The sequence below is a fragment of the Heterocephalus glaber genome, unplaced genomic scaffold, assembly GCF_053883595.1.
Source record: "Heterocephalus glaber isolate CG9 unplaced genomic scaffold, H.glaber_assembly_v1.0 deba00000937, whole genome shotgun sequence".
NCBI lineage: Eukaryota > Metazoa > Chordata > Mammalia > Rodentia > Bathyergidae > Heterocephalus > Heterocephalus glaber.
In genome coordinates, this window is record NW_028258173.1 from 9,608,443 (window position 1) to 9,626,650 (window position 18,208).

The following is an 18,208-nucleotide window of genomic DNA, read 5'->3' on the forward strand; positions in this document are numbered from 1 at the left end:
TATTCTCCAACATCAGTATTTATAGAATCAGAATGATAGCACCACTTGTCCCACTCTTGTGGAGGTATACAATTAATGTTGCTTCTCTTTAAGGTTGAAAAAGACTTGGGTTGGAATCCAATCATTCGATTTTTTACCATAAGGGTAGCCTTTGCACTCCATCTCTATAAATCACTTTGTTCCCAGCTTCCCAGGTAGGGTCTGTCTTGTTTGATCTTTGATGTGAATCTTTCTTGGATGTAGGATCCAGGGAGGATGTTGGAAACCCAGTGTGGATGTAAATTGGAAACTCATCTGTTTTTCTGGAATGCCAGGTAGAAATTTGAGGAATGCTCATCTTGAGGTGTTATCTCCACCAAAGAAGGGTCTTGAGTTCTGAGCTAAACTATTCCTCACTATCTACTCAGGACTGACTGATTCCCTGGGACATTGGTGACTCTAATGAGTGACCATACTTAAGACAAGTTTTAGTAGCACTGTCAAGAAGCCAGTTGTCTGTTTTTCTGCAGTGCTGGGAAGCACCTGCCTCCCAGCTGGAGGCCTTGATAGATTTATGCTGCGCTCTTGTGGTCCTTCTTCACTACACCTGGGCTGTGGTAGTGTCATGCCTGGGCTGGGGGGATACTTGAATATGAGAGATCCAAGGGACTGCCTGGAGAAAAGTGGGTTCATTGAGGGCAGATTGTTCTTGGAAGATAATCTGATGGTCTACTGGGAGGGTAGTAGAGGGCACTAATTCTATCCCCATGAGTCCTGCTGCTGTACGCTCCTCTTGGGAGTTTGGGTCATAGGAGGGTTGGCCAGAAGACAACCCATAGGTGGAGTGATACTCACTTTACCACACCTCTGGTATGCAGAGACACCCGAGGAGAGAGAGAGAGAGAGAGAGAGTGTGTGAATACAGTCAGCAGTGATGACACACCCGACTGAAATCTGCTTCCCTCCCTGCTATGAGAAAATAGGAAGAGCTTCCAGAAACCAACCTTGCCTTCCCAGAGACTGCCACCAGCATCTTGAGATGGAGCAAAGAAGTGTGCCACGTGGGAATGCTGCTCTGGGAGTTGGAAGCGAAGTTGGTCCTTAGATGGTTACTTGCAAATAAAAATTACCAGCTGAAGTAGTTCAGACCTTGTGGATCTTGAAAACATTGGCACTGCTTTCTTGGGCAGTAAAGTGTTGATCGTTTTGATGAGAATCCATTAGTGGCTCAGTAATAGAGATGTGTCCCTAAAGGTTGGCTTCTTTTTCTCTCTCCCCTGCCCCATTCTGTTTTTAGGTGTAGGTTGAAATAATTTGGCAGGGGAACTCTTGTTTTGCTTTCCATCTCCTGGATTCTCAAGGGAGGCTAAGAAGTAGAATTTGTAAGACACTCCTATGAGCTAGACACATTGGTAAGTTCTTTCCAAGCAAGGTACTTTTTTTATTCTTTTGTGGATGGGTGGTGCAATTTTCTCCCTTATGTAGGTGAGGAAGTCAACTTTCAGCGTTTAGAGTTGCTTAGGATCACCCAGCTAATCAGACACTGTATTTCTAAGAACAAACTACGTTACACTGGGGTTATTGAAGCCCACCAATAATCTTGAAATTCTGTGGTTTAAAGCAACAGAATCATATTCACTTTTCATACACTGGGAATGTGGCCTCCTGGGTGCCACAGCAGGGAAGAGAATGCTGGAGTCTCTGCCTTGTAGCTGCATTCTGGAAATGACACCATTGCTTCTGCTCACAGCATATAGATGCAAACCAGTCAACTAACAGCAGGCTGGTGAGCTGCTCCTCCTCCCTCACCTTAATGACTTGACCGACTAATAGAAATGACTCCATCAGAGGCCAGCTCTGAGCTGCTCCCCACTATGGGATATGACCTAGAAGAATGATTTATGCTGAATAACAGGTTCAAAAGGACTGGGTGAAGCTTCACAATTCTTTCTCCCCCATTCAGCTTAAAGCCACAATGCTTCCCCTGGGTCCCAGTGAGGCACAGCTGGCATCCATTCTCCAGGGTCCTTTTGGGTTCCATCTAGCTCCTCTGTATCCCAGACCAACACTCAGTGCCCTGTGGCCCATGTTTAACCTCGGAGATTCATGTGATCAACACCCACACAGCTGGGAATCACTGAGTCACAGGCTGAGTCGCTACTTGCATCTTTTGTGCCTGGAAACGAGATTTGTAGGGCAGAGTGTCTCTGCCTCCTACACTTCTGCCAGGTTCTCATGGCTCTGTGCACTTCTGGTGTCGAGCTGTCTGGAGTATATCTTTCATATCTCAGAGAAGCGCTTAACCAGTGTCACCATCCATAGATGAGAGGGCATGGCAGTCTCCAACCTGGAAATCTCAGCTATGAGTATCTTGCCAGGAATCTCCATTATGTTTTGAGAGAAGGGAGTTGGGGAATATGTTTATTAATGTGCTCACGTATTTCTTACTTTTTCAAATTACCCTTCAGATAAAATACATAGATGAAAATGAGACCGGCAAGGGAAATTCAAATGCAAGAGCTGTTTGTAAATGCTACTAATGGGTAGAACTTTCTGAGAGAGAGAGAGAAAGAGAGAGACAGAGAGCGATCAACATAACATCCAAGAGGAGAAAAGTCTAACACAAAGCAAACAGAATATTATCCTAAAAAATAAAAGAAAGGCGTACCTTTGAAAATTATTTCCAAAGGAAGTATCAAGGCTGAGGATATGGTTCAGAGGTACAGTGCTTGCCTAGCATGTGTGAGATCCTGGGCTCAACCCCTAAGCCTTCCCAATAAAAGAGTATAAAAACACCAAAATCTTCTTTATTCCTCAATCTGCACATTTTATCCTGTTCTTGACTTGTTTTTTGTAAGCCTTGAAATTTTTATTTAACATAATGAGGGATATAATAACATATTAAAGGCTATGTAGTGCTCTTCTGTTGTTCACCAACTGTTTTTATGATGATAACTCCGAGATCTGGAATGTGACCGAAAGAGAATGTTTTGCTGATTGTGCTTTAGTTTCAGAATTGGTATACCCTTTGGGAGATTTATAGGGGGATCTTGCTATGGAGTCAGAATGTCTTCCATATGATCTTGATTTTGTTCCTGAGCTAGTCTGCTTTTGAGGGGAACGTGACTGTGATTTTCCTATTGACTTGGACCTTTTTTTGTAAGGATTTGGACCTTGACCGTCCTCTAGAACCAGAATTCTTTCTTGGAGTTCTTGACTGAAGTGCTGAGGTAGACCGCCTTGGTAGTGATTTGGAACGAGATTTAGACTGGCTATAAGAGAATTGCCTGTGTTGAGACTCTTTAAGGCTATCTGAACCCCTCCTGTTTCTTCCCCACGAAGAACTTCTTCGAGTTCTCCTTTGACTGGGGCCTCTTGATCTCCTGTGATCAGCTGGAGAACAAGGATGCTGTTCTTTTGATTTCATTTGGCCTGGTGCTCAATGTCACTTGATCTTGAACCTTGACCTTTACTCTTTAAGACTTGCAAGATGGACTTTATAAGAGACGCAGAACCAACAAAATCAGACTTGGCTTTGACTCTGGAACTCTGAGTAAACGTAGGAAAGCTGAAGTCTCAAAATTGGCTTTGTCTTTTGCTTGATAAAGACTTCCCCTCTTCTAGGTCTTTATATCTGTGTCCACTCTCCCTCTTTACTCCTTGATGCTTGAACTTTAGGTGCCTTTTGTCTCACCTGCTCAGTTTATGATTGGATTCTAGCTAACAGATTGGTTCAAACTGAGGGGTGCTTGCCAGCTACTGTGGACTGCTTTAGATTTTCTGGTGGCATCTGTGACGTTCCTGACTAACAGGGAGGTGTTGGGGGGCCTCGTGTAGCGAGACATTGCCGCTCCCTACCTACCGTCGGCCCCACTCGGTCTTTCGCTGCCGCCACAGCAACTCGGACGGCGCCTCTCTGTTCTTGACTTTTATTGCTTTCTTTTTTGTTTCATGGAACCCAAGTCAATCCTGGATCCTGAGATTGATGAGAAACAGAATAACTGGAAAGAAAGAGAACTTGTAATATGAGACATCATGTCTATTTTGGAAATGCAAAGAATAGAACTGATGCCGTAGGAAATGGAATTGGTAACATGAAGAAAAATTAAGAAATTCTCAGAGTGCAAAGAGAAATGTTAGAATGAGAAAGACAACAAGGAAAATGATCAATGTGGAGGAGACAGAACAAGACGCAATAAAAGCCCTCTAGATAATTTTAGAAGCATAAAACTCCTTTCATTAATGAGCACTGATGTAGAACTCAAACATGAAAATGCTAGTAAATTATGGTCTTGAAGCAGAAGCCACTAATAAATTTTGACATTCTCAATTCAAATAGGAAATTAAAAATTTTTTTGAGACAATTATGCTATATACCAAACAGTTTTATTAAAAGTGAAGCAAGAGTTACATAGCAATTCCTGGATCTGAAGCAGACAGTATAAAGATGTATATATATATATATATATATATATATATATATATATATATACACACACACACACAGTATAAAATATATACACACATACATATATAATATATTTCCTCAATTTTGTTAAGATTTAACTAATTTTAATAAAAATACTAATGATGCAAGCTAAAGAGGACTTTAAAAAATGAATCTAGTATTTATGAGGAAACAGAAGTGGTGAGAGTAGCCAAGACATTTTTCAGAGTTATAATGATAGAGTTTAATCAAAACAGTATGGTGGTATGGAACAAATGATAGACAGAGAAATGCATGGAGAAGATGTCCCAGCATTATTTCATGATTCCTTCTCTAATTTTGAATGCCAAATTTAATCACAAACTCCCTCTTTTACATACACTAAAGTCTATTTTTGGGATAAGTGGCTAACTATTGAAATACAATTGGCATCTTTTCTCAAAGCATATGCCACAATATAAAGACCAAAAGGACCAAATAGTGCAATGCACAAAAGGAAACCAAACTAAAGTAGAGATGGAGACATCTCTGACCTTAGCTTGGATTCGTTTGCCTGTATATAATGAGATGGGGAAAATTTTATTCACCACAGCCCCATTCCCACTGGTGAATGGAGCTCATTTGTCAGAGAAAGTTCCTGAAAGACACCAAGCAATAAATGTTGTCCTGCTGAAGAGAAAGAAAAGAATTTACTTGCTAGTCTTACAAAGAAGGGGGAAAAAAGATAAAAAGAGAAGCAAAAGGAAGTAGAACAAAGGCATTGGAAGACATCATAAAGTGTGTGGAGGGGAGGGAAAAGAAATGACAAGGAAGCACAAGTTATTCAACTGTCAGCATCTACCAAATTAGACTTTAGAATGGATTTATCTCACCTCTCTGGGAACAGAAGGTGGTCATCAAGTACCCGGCTTGCATGAGTATAAAATTAACTAAGGAAAATGTCAAAGGGGAGAAATATGTGAATTTTCATACATAAGAATTAGAAATATTTTATATTAGGGGTCTTCAAACTACAACTGATGGGCTGAATCTGGGTGTCTTATAGTATGTGGGTTATCTGTTCCCACTCTTGGGCTGCAATGGCAGTGTTGAGTAGTTTCAATGGAGAACATACAATTTACAAAGTCTAAAATATTTAGCAACTGGCTCTTTATCAAATAACATTGCTGCTGGGTGTGGTGGCACATGCCTGTAGTCCCAGTACTCAGGAGGTTGAGGCAGGAGGATCACTGAAGCTTGAGGCCAGCTTGGGCTACATAGTGAGTTCAAGACCAGCCTGGACTACATAGTGAGATGCTGTTTCTAAAATAAAATTTAAAAACACATTGCTAACTTCAACTCTCCATTAAAGAAAAACGTTGTAAGGTCATTCAAAGGCAAATAGTAAACTCAGAAATAAAATGAAATATTTGACACAAATATACCAAAGCAGAGAATAGTATCCTAGTTACATAAAATGTCCTTCCAAATGTATTGAAAAACACTTGTTTGACCATGGGCAGAAGATGTGAATACATAACTCACTGAAGAAAAGCACAGAGGTATCCACATATGAACAAGCAGAAGTTCAGCTGCACTAGTTGGCAATGAAACAACAGCAGAAGACATCACAATGACATAGCAGTGTTTGGTGTCAGGATGTCTTGAGAAAGCTTCATATACTGCTTGTGGGTGTGATGCTCTAAAGCTAGTTGGCAACACCCATTAGAACCTTCCAAAGTAAAAGCATGGTTATACACTTTGATCCAGAAATGCCATTTCTAAGAAGCTGTCTTGAGAAAGTTTTTAGAGATACAAATATGTAAAGGTGAGAATATTTCCTGAAATAATGGTATCCCTGGATCCATCTCTTCCTATGTGAAAAGCCTTGGTTTATCATTTGTAAAATGAGAAGTAAAAATAGTACCTACTTACTTGTAAGGTTGTTATGAATATTCAGTATGATGACAGGCATGACCTTTTGTGAAGGAAACCTGTTCTATAATTCTGTGGGCTGGATAAGAGACTTGTCCCCCAAGAGTTCATATGTTGGCAGCCTGGTTCTCAGTGTTACTATGTCAAGAACTGGTGGGACATTGAAGAGGTGGGGCCTACTGGAGTTGGCTGGGTCCCTGGGGGATGCCCATGGAAGGTGTCAAGGTAATTCTCATGGGACCCCATGTTATTCTTGTTAGAGCACATATAAGAGGGATTCCCATCCCTGGATCCTCCTCTGGCTTATTCCTGTCTTCCAGTGATGTCTCCCTCCCCATGTGCCCCCATTGCTGTGATGGCCTCAAACATGAAGACTTCTTCAGAGCTGAGCTGATGCCCTTGAACCTATAGAACTCCTAGCTTGGTATACCTCTTTTCTTCATAAAGTACCCAGCTTCAGGTATTTCAGTACTTTAACAGAAAATTACTAGTAATTGTATTATGTACCACCATTTAAAAAAAGTAAAATAATAAAGAAATACACAAATTCCAGCATCTCCTTATAAAGCAATATTATCAGTTATTAAATTAATGTATTAAAGAAATATTAATGATGAAGGAAACATCCATAGCATAGATAAATCTGGGTATAAAACTGATATTATTTCAGTGATGAATAGAAAATCTGTAAGTGCATGTATATGCATGTAAAAGGAATGGAAATAAATATATCAATACATTAAGAATAGTTTTGACTGGAAAAAATAAATTTGACTTTACTTCTTGCTGTGTTTTAAAATTATTCCATATACAGAGCTGCCCCCAGTACAGAGGAGGTGAACCTTCTGGGCCGTCATACAACAGTCCCCAGTGCTGAGGAGCAGAGCTGCCTCCAGTGCAGAGAGGTGAACCTTTTGGGCTGCCATACCACTTCGCAAGGCACCGAGGAGCAGAGCTGCCCCAGTGCAGAGGAGGTGAAACTTCCGGGTTGCTGTACTACTACCCCCAGTGCCAAGGAGGTAAGCCGCACAGGCACCAGCAGCACTCATACCCCCTCCCTTTGAAATGAGAAGACATGTAAACAAGTCTCAAAAATAGACTTCCAGATCTCCTAAAGTAACCCCAAAGGGAAATGAGATGGAACACTCTGGTACTCAATCCCCTGGACTCCCTGAACTGGCAATGAAAGATGATCTGGAAAAAATGAAATCAGAAATAATTTCTCAGATAACAGCATAGATCGTTCCCATAGTGAAAGACACAATTAATCAATCTAGAGAGAACACAGATTAAAAAAATAGAGGAGCTGAGGAACATGATGGAATCCCAACATAGGAAACAAATGGAATCCATAAAACAGATGCAAACAGATTTCCAGGAGATTAAAAACTCCATTGAAAGTTTATGCAGCAGAATGAGCCAATGTGAGGACAGAATTTCAGATATAGAAGATAAGATTGCAATTAATGACCAGGAAAAGAAAAATTGCTTTAAAATTGTAAGGGATCATGAGAAATCAATCTAGCAGCTGCTAGACAATGCAAAGAATAACATAACACTGATTGGAGTCAATGAAGAAACAGGAGAGAGTGCAGATGACATTAAAAAAAAGCTGTTCAAAGAAGTGATGGCAGAAAAGTTCCCAAGCAGGGGAAAAGAACTTGACATACAGACAAGTAAAGCATATAGGATTCCAACTAGCCATGATCAAAAAAAAATCTACACATAGGCATATAATAGTTAAGATTCCAGAAACCCAACAGAAGAACAACATTCTAAAAGCAGTTAGAGAATAGGAACAAATCACATACAAAGGAAAGCCCATCAGAATCACAGCTGACTTCTCAATGCAAACCCTTAAGATAAGAAGAGCTTGGAGTGATGTATTTCAACCCCTAAAGGAAAACAGCCTCCAACCCAGATCGATGTACCCTGCAAAACTATCTTTCAAAATTGATGGAGAAATAAGATCCTTTCATGACAAAGAGCACCTTAGGAACTTCATGCATACCAAACCAGCACTGCAAAAAATTTTAGACAATATCCTAGGAAAAGACAACAAGGATCACAACCCCAGGAAGCCCAGCAGAATGGATCCATCAGGGACAACAAGAAATTAAACGCAAAGGGGGAGAATCCAACAGTAAGAAAAAGTCATGACAATGATAAGTCAATATGTATCAGTTATAACCATCAATGTTAATGGTCTCAATTCACCAATCAAAAGAAATAAACTGGCAGAAGGGTCAAGAAGCAAGATCCACCAATAGGCTGCATACAAGAAACCCACAGTTCAAAAAGAAACTCATAGACTGCAAGTTAAAGGGTGGAAAACAATACTCCATGTGACAGGTACCTGAAAAAAAGCAGGAGTAGCTATCCTCTTTGCAGATCAAGGGGATTTCAAACCAACACTGATTAAGAGAGACAAAGAAGGACACTACATTCTTGTAAAGGGAATAATCCAAGAGGAAGAGATGACAATCATAAACATATATGCACCAAACACTAGTGTGCCCAACTATATAAAACAAATACTAACAGACATGAAAAGTCATATATGCACTAATACAATAGTAGTGGGGGACCTCAATACCCCACTGTCACAAATAGATAGATCAGCTAGACAAAAAATAAGCAACAAAATAGTAGAACTCAATCAAACTTTTGAACGAATGAACTTAACAGACATTTACAGAGTGTTCCAACCCACAAAATCAGAATACACATTCTTTTCAGCTGCACATGGGTCATTCTCCAAAATAGAACACATACTCGCTCATAGAACATGTTTAAGTAAGTGAGAAGGAATTGAAGTTATCACCTGTATATTATCAGACCATAGCGCAATGAAATTGGAGATCAATAGCAAAAGAAACCGCAAGAATTTCATAAACACATGGAAATTGAACAACACACTTTTGAATAACCAATGGGTCACAGAGGAAATTAAAGAAAAAATGAGACATTTCCTACAACTAAATGACAATGACAATACAACATATTGGAATCTATGGGGCACAATGAAAGCAGTCTTATGAGGGAAATTCATTGCAGTGAATATTCATATTAGGAAAACAAATCTAGCCCAATTAAACAACCTGATGCTGAATCTCAAGCTTCTAGAAAAAGACTAGGACAAACTCAAAGCTCATACAAGGGAGGAAATTATAAAGATCAGAGCAGAATTCAATGCAATGAAGACTAAGAGAATGATACAAAAAATCAATGAAGCCAAGAGTTGATTCTTTGAAAGAATAAACAAATTGACAACTCCTTAGCAAACCTTATCAGAAAAAGGAAAGAAAAGGCCCAAATCCATGCAATAAGGAATGTAAAGGATGGAATTACAACAGACCTAGCAGAAATCCAGAGGATCATCAATATCTACTTTGAGAACCTACACACTAATAAGATGGAAAACACAGAAGAAATGGACAAATTCCTAGATACATATGAATTACCAAAGTTGAATGAAGAAGACCTAAAAATTCTAAACAACCCAACATCAATCAATGAAATTGAAAATGTAATTAAAAACTTAACCAACTAAGAAAAGCCCAGGTCCTGATGGCTTCACTGCTGAATTCTACAAGACATTTAGAGAGGAACTACTGCCACTACTGTTTAAAGTCTTCAATGAAATTGAAAGGGAAGCAATATTCCTGAATTCATTCCTGGAAGCCAGCATCACCTTGATCCCCAAAGCAGAGAAAGACCCAACTGAAAAAGGAACTACAGGCCAACCTCACTAATGAACTAAAATGCAAAAATCCTTAATAAGATACTGGCAAATAGAATGCAGAAGATCATCAAGAAGATCATACATCCTGATCAAGTGGGATTCATTCCAGGGATGCAGGGATGGTTCAACATATGTAAATCTGTCAATGTAATACACTATATCAATAGATCCAAGGACAAAAACCATATGATCTTCTCAATAGATGCAGAAAAAGCACTTGAGAAAAATCCAACACGCATTTATGATAAAAACACTACAGAAGATTGGAATAGATGATCTCTATCTCAATCTGATCAAAACCATCTATGAAAAGCCAACAGCCAATATCATACTAAATGGTCAAAAATGGAAATCCTTCACACTAAAATCAGGAACAAGACAAGGATGTCCACTATCACCACTCCTCTTCAATATAGTCTTGGAAACATTAGCCACATCAATTTGACAAGAGAGAGAAATAAAAGGAATAAAGATAAGAAATGAAGAAGGCAAATTGTCATTATTTGCAGATGACATGATAGTCTATATAGAAGACCCCAAGAACACCAAAAGTCTTCTAGACTTAATACCCAAATTTGGTAAAGTAGCTGGATACAAGGTCAACACACAAAAATCAATAGCTTTCCTCTACATGAACAACAGACTCACTGAGAGAGAAATAGACCAAACAATTCCTTTCAGAATAACATCCCAAAAACTGAAATACCTAGGAATCAACCTAACAAAAGAAGTCAAAAACCTCTTCTCTGAAAACTATAGCACTCTGAAAAGAGAGATACAAGATGATGTCACTAAATGGAAAAACTTCCCCAGCTCCTGGGTTGTAAGGATCAACATAGTGAAAATGGCCATACTTTCGAAACTGCTATATAGATTTAATGCAATCCCAATTGAAATGCCAGCACCATACTTCATGGACCTTGAGAAAACAATCCAAAAAATTCATTTGGAACAAGAAGAGACCCAGAATAGCAAAAGAAATTCTAGGCAACAGAGACATGGCAGGGAGTATCACACCCCCCAACTTGAAACTATACTACAAAGCTACTGTGATAAAAACAGCATGGTACTGGCAAAGAAACAGACTAGAGGACCAGTGGAACAGATTAGAAGATGAAGCAACAACTCCAGACCCACTCAGCCACCTCATCTTTAACAAAGGAGCCAAACACCCTCACTGGAGGAAAGATAGCCTCTTTAATAAATAGTGCTGGGAAAAACTGGGTTCCAACTTGCCAAAGATTAAAACTAGACCTGTATCTCTCACCATGCACTAAACTTAAATCAAAATGGATTAAACACCTAAATATTAAAACAGAAAAGCTGGACTGGCTGCAACAGAGGTTAGGTAGAACTCTTGAAGACACTGGTGCAGGAAAAGATTTTATGAACAAAACCTCAGTTGCCTATGAACTAGCACAAGCAATGAATAAATGGGATCTCTTCTTATTAAAAAGCTTCTGCACAGCAAGAGAAACCACCAGCAGTGTGAAGAGACAACCCACAATGTGGGAAAACATTTTTACCTGCTTTTGCTCAAAGATGTACTATCTAGAATCTATAAAGAACTTTAAAAAATCAGACCTCCCAAATTTAAAGACCCAATCTGAAAATGGGCATCTGAAATGAACAGACATTTCTCAGACAAAGAAGTAGAAATAGCAAATAGATACATGAGAAAATGTTCAATATCCCTGGTCATTTGAGAGATGCAAATGAAAACAACGCTGAGATTCCACCTCACTCCAGAAACAATGGCTGCTATCATGAAAGCAATCAATAACAAATGCTTGTGGGGCTGTGGGGAAAGAGGAACCCTGCTCCACCGCTGGTGAGAGTATAGACTGGTGCCACCACTGTCTAAATCAGTGTGGAGATACCTCAAAGAACTAGGACTGGAAGTCCCATTTGACCCAGCTATTCCTCTCTGGATATCTTCCCCAAAGCATTAAAAGAATCATACCACAGTGATATATGTGCACCCATGTTCATAGCAGCACAATTTGTAATAGCTAAAACTTGGAAGCAAACCAATTACCCATCAACTGGAGACTGGGTAAAGAAAATGTGTGTTTTTTAAAAATAAAATGGAGTACTACTCATCCATAAAAAATGAGAAATTAGAGACATTTATAGCTAAATGGATGCACATTAAGGCAATACTCTTAAGTGAAATAAATAGAACACACATGTGTAAATACCGAATAGTTTCTCTAGTGTGAGAAACTGAAAGTGTAAATAAGGACTGAAACGTATAATAGATAATGTGAAAGAGGAAGCAAAGTGGCAAAGGGGAAAGGGAAGTGGGAGGGGTAGGGGAAAGGAAAGAAGGGAATGGAATTAATATGAGAAAATTAAAAAATGGAAACAAATTCTTTATAAAAAGGGAGGGATGGAGGGGTTGAAGGGAGGGCAGGGGAATGGGTAAAAAATAAGAACCAAGACAGATTATGTAAAGGTGCAAATTTCCAATGATGAATGTAGCTGTATTGCATACCTAAAATATTCAATAAAATTAATATAAAAAATAAAATTATTCTATGTATTATTTTTCGTAATCAACCAAAAAACTAAACATTTTTATACCAGTTTAATGGGTAGGAGATAACTACCAAATGACACATATTGAGGCAAGAAAAAGATTCAAGCATATTTTGACTGTCTTAAGGAGGAGCTCATTGGTGGGAGAAGCAAGCTTAGTTTCATAGAGGAAATTCATCCCTTGTTTTATTTCAGATCAGTCTCGGAGGTGTAAACTCTGCATGAGGAATATAAAGGATGGAGTGGGGTTTGGAAGGTTCAAGTTCATCATAATTCTCATGATAGAAATTCCTCATGCTTTATGTCGGAAACCAGACATTCTCAGACTTTCCCCTCTTTTTGTCTCCATCACGGTCTCATCATTCTTCCAGGGTTCCAAAAGTAAACTTACCTGCTTCCTCCTGTGCTCCTTTTCCCCACTCTTTTTCCCAAGCACATTTTGTGCAAGTACATCCTCCTCTCTGGCTCCCCAGCCTTCTCCTCTTCCATCATTAGGGTGTCTCCTCGGATCTCAGCCCCTCTGAACACCCTTGGCAAATTAACTGGGAATGAGGCTGCTCTCTCTGATGTTGCCATCTGTACTCTCTCCTTGAATGACTGCTGTGTGTGGTGATCAAGTATTTTACTTTGCCTGTGCCGAGCTCAGTTTACACCACTGAGGTCATAAAATCCTTCAAATTAAAATGAATCTCCTAAGTATGGCCTGTCAGGTCTTGGTGCTCTGGCCCTTGCTAACCCTTCTGGTTTTCTTCTGGCCTTTAAAACACAACCACCCCTGTGTACTTTCATCCCTTCTACTTGGAGCACTTGTTCCTTTCTCCAGGGGGACTTTCCAAGTTCTCTCTGCACTCACTGTTCTCATCCCCAGAGCATCTATCATGCTATTATTTCCTTTCTTCCCCCATTAGAATGCAAACCCTTTGAGGGAGAGGCTCTGTCTTTTTCCTGTGTCCCAGGATCCAGCTCAGTGTAGCATTTAGATAGTCATCTTTTACTTCCACACAGACAGGGTGACAGTCAGAAAATAAACACATTTAATAACACATCAGTGATGCTTTCCCAGGAACTCCCATGATGCCACCCTTGGCCTTGGATCAAAAGGCTTCACCATAATGAAAATGGAAGAATTGGGAAATAGAAAGCCCAAACAGCTTGAGCAAACCACAGGGATTATTTAATCTTGTCCATGTCACATCACAGGGCAGGAAACTGAGGCTCAGAGCAGGCTCCACAGATAGTCGAGCAGAGATAGCCCCTGAACCAAGCTTAGGACGGTGACCCCAAAAGCTCATGTGGGTTGGGAGCCTACAAGGGTTCTCCCTACCCATGGACAGTTTGGAGAAGATATCAAAAAGGATTCGGTTCCTGTTCTGGGACTACAGGCCCCAACAAAAGTCACCTCTACCCTCCATGACAATGGTTAAGGACAAGTGAACACAAGAGAAGGGGAAGCTTGTTGAGGGCCTGGCCAGGGGGATGGGGTTTCTCCCTCCTGAGCCAACATCCCAGCTTTCAACTGGGAGTGACATGGAATCCTCCCAACCTTGGGTCACAGTTGAGAACCAGCAGCCTAATGTGACTGTCTCTGGGACATGCTTCCCTGAGTAAACCATCATGGTATCCCTCTGACGGGTAAGTGGGGAGAGAAGGAATGTGTCACAGGAACTCTGTGACTGTGAATGGCTCTTGCCAGGCCATGGTGTTGGACTTGAGGATTTGAATGCCTGAACACTCACAACGTTTTAGTAAACACACATCTTCAATAGACAGCCTTCAAAATGCCATCAATGTGACACAGAGGAAACAGTCTCAAGACATTACAAAGAGTTGCATGATGACTGAGCAGAAGGTGGGAATGTATTTGTATCACTGCTGCTGGGGACAGAACAAAAGCAAGTGGGCTCAGGCCGGGGATTTAGCTCAGTGGTTTCGCCGCCTGCTGTGCAAGCACAAAGACCCAAGTTCTATCCCCGGTACCAAAAAAGAAAAGCAAGTGGGCTTGAGAAGGTCAGAAGGAAGGAAGAGCCAAGGGAGACCATAGAAGCTCCTTGATCATCCTGTGTAGATTTAAAAACATGTCAGTTTCTGTCATTTGAGGAATTATTTAAGTATTGTCATTTTTTTTTTTTTTATTTGGTACCAGGGCTCAAACTTGGGACCTTGCCCTTATGGGGCAGGCGCCAAACAACTGAGCTAAATTCCCAGCCCTGTATGGTCATTTTTGAAGCCAGAAGACTAGACCCAGATGAGGCATCGGGACCATTATGGAAATTTTATCTTAACATAATCTAATAAGAAGGAATAAAACAAGGAAATTAATAGTTATTGACTGCATATGATACGATAGCTGTTTTCCAATCATTGCTTTATGTCATCATCTAAACACTCTATGAATTTTCCTTTAGTATCTTCTCTTTTTGAATGAAGAAGTTGGGGCTCAGGGAGACTAAGGGGACCAACAACCAGGGAGACAGAGAGAGAGAGAGAGAGAGAGAGAGAGACTTGGGGCTTTGAACTCTTTTCTTATTTATATAAGAATTATCCCCCTCAAATGCTTACTCAGTGAACTTATGCCATAGGGCATATGTTCTTTTTTAAAGGAAAAAAGTAAACACAAGGGCATCTTCTGGTTTATAGTTTCTCTGCCAAGCACAAGTGCCTTTCCATGGTTCTGACTCATGGGAGCTTCAGTGGTCTTCTGGATGAGGAACCTGCAGTTTTCTGCATCCACATACCTTCTTCTGCTTGACTTTTCCCTGGGAGTTTCACAGATATGGTCATGGTTACCTTGACTTTCAAAATTAATATCACATCAGTACAACATTTTGTTGACAGGTAAGTAAAGAAGACACCTAGGCATAAGGAGTTTTTGCAGGGCCAGAAGAATTTCCAGAATTTTCCTTGTGGAGTCCTGGGCTCTATGGCTTCTTTTACTAGTGGTCAATAGTTAAAGCCAAATTTCACCAATAAATATGAGGCACGAGGTCATTTGTTGCACTGTACAACTGTCATGCTATGTACCCTACAGCTGGACCCTCTAATCTGTCCTTGGCCTCAGTAAGAAGCCACCATTAAAAAGGATGAAGGCAGCCAGTGAAGGGCCAGGTTCACCATTGTTGATATGCCCTTGGGTAGGAAGAACCCATAAATGACCTCGGGGAATTAGCTGGGCTGAGAAATTCTCAAAGCTCTTATAACCATTTCCTTATTTGGGGATTTATGTACACAAAGCAAAAACCCAGAGATCCACTTTGGGGGTTGACCGGTGGGAACTCAACCAGTTACTAAGACTGAAGGTTACCCGTTTGTATTAGTTTTATATGGGTGTTGTAACAGATTATCACGAATTTAATTAATGGTTTAGAAAAACATAATGTCATTGTCTTATAGTTCTGGGAATGAGACGTCTGGCATGGGTCTCTCTAGGCTCAAATGTTAGCAAGTCTAAGTTCCTTTTTAGGTGCTCTGAGGGGAATCTGTTTCCTGGCATTTCCCCACATCCGAGAGGCTGCCTATATTTATGGATTTGTGAACCTGCACCTAGCTGCAAAACCTTCAGCAGTGAGCCTTGTTCCTCTCATGCTGCCATCTTTCTGGCTTTTAACGCAGGCAACATTCAAATGTGGACCATGAAGAATCCACCCACTAAAATTATTTTTGAAAAGGAAGAAAACTAAGCATTCTTTGCTGGAGCCATAGGTACCTGTCTGGTGTAGTTGCTGGAGTCCTTGGAAGGTACTGTAGGTCCTTTTTCTCCTGATAACTTCATTTTTGAACATAAAAAGACAAGTTACTTAAATATAGGTCATAGTTTATTCATCTTTATAATGGGAATTGTTTCCCTGGTCCTGTCTTCCAGGACAATTGAGATTGAAAATGAGATAATAGGAAAGCACTTTAAAAAGATGTTGTTTATTCAAGCAGTTTCTGTGATCTCACTGTGATAGGTAGAAGAGCAGCCCACGCCCACCCACCAGGCAATACCTACAACTCACCCCAATCCCCTTTACCAACACTGTGGGCCATTCTGTTGTTACAGAATGTTTCTTGTGCACATTTGATTTGCATATTTAATACCCAGTAATGCTTCAAGGTAAGGCAGACACCAGTCGCCACTCAGTGACTATTTAGTGAGTGTCCTGTCTGAGTCTTTCTGTGGCTAAAACAGAACATCCTGGCCTGGTGATTTATAAAGAATAGAGGTTCATTTGGTTCATAATTCTAGTGACTGGAAAGTCCAAGAAAGTGAGATGGGCATCTACTGGGCTTCTGATCAGGGCCTCATGCTGCACCAACTCCTGCCAGGGTGCCAAAGGGCAAGTGGGCACATGAAGGGGGCAAACTGGGAGTGGCTGCCTTGCTTTATCACAACCCACGCTCGTGATATCTAGTCCAGCCCCGGGAGGTCAGGAACTCACACACACCCTTTGTCACTGAACCAGGCCAGGTGAGTGGCTTGAATCCCATCCCTCTCAGGGACCTAATCAGCTCTTAAAGCCCTGGTACAGTTTGGAAATGATACATCCCATCTCCCGAGGGCATGCCCTGGGGCTTCATTCCCAATGTTCAGAGCTTTGGGGAAGTGATTGGTTCCTGAGGCCTCTGACTTCATCAGTGAGTTAATCTACTGGTGAGTTCATAATATGATGGCTTTATTGGGAGGGGATGGGAACAGGAGGTGGAAGGGAATGAGTCTTGGCAGTGTGACCATGGAGACTAGATCTGATCCCCAGCCCCTTCCTCTCTGGCTCTCTCTCTCCTCTCTCCTCTCTTCTCCCCCCACCCCTTGCTTCCTTGTGTCTACTACTATGAGACAAAGAGCCTTCCCTTACCATGCCCTTCTGCCATGATGATTCTACCTTCCCATAAGCCTAAAGCACTGGGGCCTGCAGGGCATGGACTGAAATCTCTTCAGCTACAAACCAAAATAAATGTTTCCTTCTTTTTCCCATGTATTTTGTCACAGAGACAAAAGGTTGATTAACACAGACTCTACCTCTTAGCCCTGCCACAAAGGCAGCTTTAAATTTCAACAAGAATTCCAGAGAGAAGGAACCATAGTCAAATCATAACACTTTCTGTTCTACTGGGGAGATTGGTTGAGCATCTTTGGGGCCTTCCCATCGGAGGAAAGAGGACAATGCTGAGGGAACCACATACACGTCCAAACACAGGCCACGGATGTAGTTTCCCATGGTACAGAGGACACACCATGTGCCCATCCTCCTGGTCTCTTGGCAACTTTATTCAAACAGCTCTGGTCTCTGTTGAAGCAACCTGTTATTCCAGGTTCACTTACTGAGTATCTTTCTGCCACGCAGCAGGTCCTATCTAGTACATGGTAGGCCCTGAAAATAACCATCAGCAATATAATGAATGAACTAGTGCAGCAATAATGTGTTGCTAGGTGGCACAAAGAAAAGCCCAGAAACCCTGCAGTGAGCTGAAATTGTGCAGTGGATAAATTTTGCTGGTGATTGATAGCTTGGGGACTGGAGGAACCTCAGCATCATGATGCTGGGGGGGTTTTCTAACCTTGTTTTCCTGGCTCTGCTGCCAGGGCTCATGGGGTACAGTTGGTC

At 40.9% G+C, this 18,208-nt stretch overlaps 1 pseudogene; it reads right to left on the minus strand.

Annotated features, from left to right (window-relative positions):
* Positions 1–2,908: 2,908 nt before the first annotated feature.
* On the minus strand, positions 2,909–3,527 carry LOC101713187 (serine/arginine-rich splicing factor 12 pseudogene; annotated as a pseudogene).
* Positions 3,528–18,208: the final 14,681 nt, after the last annotated feature.